This window comes from Tiliqua scincoides, chromosome 6 (genome assembly GCF_035046505.1).
Source record: "Tiliqua scincoides isolate rTilSci1 chromosome 6, rTilSci1.hap2, whole genome shotgun sequence".
NCBI lineage: Eukaryota > Metazoa > Chordata > Lepidosauria > Squamata > Scincidae > Tiliqua > Tiliqua scincoides.
This window is the reverse complement of record NC_089826.1, coordinates 5,521,754-5,525,231: the sequence shown is the minus strand read 5'-3', so window position 1 is coordinate 5,525,231 and position 3,478 is coordinate 5,521,754.

Below are 3,478 nucleotides of genomic sequence, written 5' to 3'. Positions count from 1 at the left end.
AGATGGGTTGAAACTGGGCTGGGAGTGGACAGAAGGGAGGTAGGGAGGCTGCAGGAGGGGTGGATCTCCTGGAGTGGCACACACCAGATCCTATTCCCTCCATGGGCAGACCTCCCCCCCACTCCCTTTTTCTGCTCAGATTTGTGCTAGCTGGCACAAAGATCTGAATAAAGTGGCATAGCTAGAGGGGGTGCAAAGCACTAAGTTTTGCAGGGAGCCTCACTGCAGCAGGCAAAGCAGCCCCTTCCTTTTTCATTCTGGGCTGGGGGAGCAAAACAGAGGCAAATGCTACAAGGAGTATGCAAAGTAACCAGGAATGGCAGTCTATGAATTTTGCCATGGGGCAGGTGTGATTTTTGGGATCTCTCTCTCTCTCTCTCTCTCTCTCACACACACACACACACAAAGTGTGTGTGTGTGTGTGTGTGTGTGTGAGAGAGAGAGAGAGAGAGAGAGAGAGAGAGAGAGAGAGAGAGAGCTCTTTATTAAAGAATTTGCAATCATCTACCTTGTCAATAGCCCCTTTATAGATTAGCCTAATTTTTGAACTTGACGGATGGGAGGCTGTGCTTGCTGTTTGACATTCCTGTGGTCTCGATACCCAAACACTCTTAATAGACTCACTGACTTGCCAGGGCCAATATTACGACCTCCTCAGTTGTGCTGAAATGCTCTACCCTGTGGTAGCATCTGTGCAGAACAGTACTAAGAACTGCACTACTGGATGAGACCACAGGTTTCTAATAGTCTTTCCAAAAGGAGCCAACCAGGCACTCTTGAGCAGGATGACTGTCGAGCCCGGGGTTGGCACAGTGGCATCTAGCTGTGCTTGGGGAGAGAAGTGGTGAGAGCTGGGAAAGAGATGCCCCCTCCCGAGCTGATGCAAGCAGTTCACAAAATGTCTTCAAGTGCCTCGCATGAAGTGCTTGTTTCTGCAAAGATGTCGCTGAGCAGCTGCGTGACCCAAGAATGCTGCTAGAATTCCAGTTCTGCTCTAGTTGAACTACTTGGCTGGCTTGTCCTTGTACCCAGCTGAGCTTTGGGTTTTGTCTCTTACTGCTCATAGGAAACGTCAGCTCGCTCTCGAGTGGATCTCTGGTTTCATTCGTTCCCAAACTGTGGCTTTCTTTTGCCTCTCTGCAGCTACGTGCTTTGTACTGGAAGATTCAACTGGCCAAGATAGGAGAGGAAAGAGAATAGGGAGTGGCATAGCTAGGAGGTGGCTGTAATGGAAGATCAGAAGATCATCAGGTGGATGGTGTGGTATTGACAACGTTTCCATGTTTTGACAGCTGGTTGACAGCTCTGGGAAGGACAGGGCTGGCTCCACAGCTGTAATCAATCAAGGCCAATGGAGACCTGGATGGACACCTGAGCTTCATTTGACCTGGATGGGACTTTGAATGAGCCAAGGAGGTAGCTCACAGCTGAGCTACATTTGCACTTAATGGGATATCAAGGATAAAAGGCAGCTTCAGAAGGACCAAAGGCTACCCTGACCCAGAGGGAGATGCTACCTGACCCAGAGGAGACCTGACCTGACCCGACTGGAATTTGACCTTGGACTGTGACCTGGCATATCATTTCTGGACTCTGATTTGGCACCTTGAATTGACTAACTGGCTTACCTGGACTTTGACCTTGGACTGTGACCCGGCATATTGACCCTGGACTGTGATTTGGCAATCTGCATTCATTGGACTGGGACTTGACTCTGACACGTGCTTACTACCCGGGTGAGTTAGCAAAGGGAAACTAACCAGCCTTAAGTGGGCACGATACCTAGTGGGGAGGAGCTGTGACACAACAGTGGTAGAGGTGGCCAATTGCCCTGGGTACCATGCCTTGAAGGGGTGTCATGGGGGTGACTTTCTCAGGCCTGGGGAGGCTGCGTGTGATCTCCCTGATCCTCAAAAGGCCTTGTGGAGGCCTTAGAAAAGCACTTTGGTTTTTGGTGAAAACTAAAAGTGCCTTTCTAAAACCTCCAGGAGGCCTCTGAGGTCCAGGACAGGTGTAGGAGGGGTGTTGAAAATTGATGGACCCCAGACACCACATGTCCTAGCTACGGACACTAGGAACAGGTCCAGGAGGTTATCTCTATCTACCCCATTCCTTCTACTCACTCATCCATCACCCCTTCCTTATAGGCATTGTCTCCGCAATATATTGCAGGATGGCTTTTTCCGGTTGATCTTCAAGTGTTATAGGACACGATGCAGTCTGTGATCTGGGTATACCATTTTTTTTACGCATTCAGGCTATGGTACGAGGCTTGTGAACTAATTTTGAAAGGTAAAATATGATATAAATCACAGCAACTCTCATTTTTACTGCCTGAGCTTTAGTATCTGTTAACATTTTCATTTCTGCCATGTGCGGTACACCCGCAGAGTTCTAAATGTGGTCATTAAAGCATTCTAATTCAAAACCTTCTTCACATGAGGGAGAGAGAAAGCACATTAGATGTTTTGGGGTTTTTTTTTTTTAAAAAAAAAAACCTATTGTGGAAAGGAAATTAAAACTAAAGTTCACTGAAGTTGTTCCTGCTGCAAGTAAAAGTTCAACCCATCATGAGTTGACACAACAAATATTGATTATAATCAATGGCTGCCATAATTATAGCTGCCATGTTGATTGCAACCTGTACCCAAGATGATGGCCATATCTAGAGACTAGACAAAATTGAGAATGATGATCTAGAATCCTAGTGTGATTTTTGTTGTGTATAATTTCTAAATGGCTTGTATGGTAACTGTTACCCTGCTCATGCCTGATCTTGTCTGATCTTGGAAGCTAAGCAGGGTCAGGCCTGGTTAGTACTTGGATGGGAGACCACCTAGGAATACCGGGTGCTGTAGGCTTATACCATGATCTCGGAAGCTAAGCAGGGTCAGGCCTGGTTAGCACTTGGATGGGAGACCGCCTGGGAATACCGGGTGCTGTAGGCTTATACCATGTCTCAGAAGCTAAGCAGGGTCAGGCCTGGTTAGTACTTGGATGGGAGACCACCTAGGAATACCGGGTGCTGTAGGCTTATACCATGATCTCGGAAGCTAAGCAGGGTCAGGCCTGGTTAGTACTTGGATGGGAGACTGCCTGGGAATACTGGGTGCTGTAGGCTTATACCATAGTCTTTCAAGACTGAAGGTTGCCAACCATTTTTTGTATGGTGAGGGGAGCAACTTCACCACACATGCACAAAATCTGTTTGCTAGTTTGTTCAGGTTCCCACACGTGCTTGCGCAATTAAACGTCCACCTTTGGGACCCTTATTGTACCCCGTCGGGTGTCTTGTTGCTTGCCCGAATTCAGTGGTTCCCAAACTTCCTTGAGGCCATAGAAGCTGCTTTCTGATTTATAAATGCCAAGGGGTGCAGCTACAATGGTGACTGGGCAGCATGGATGATAGGATAAAAGAAGCACATGCCCCATTATGGGGCGGGGCGGGGCGGGGGGTGATGACCAGTGCACTCAGTTT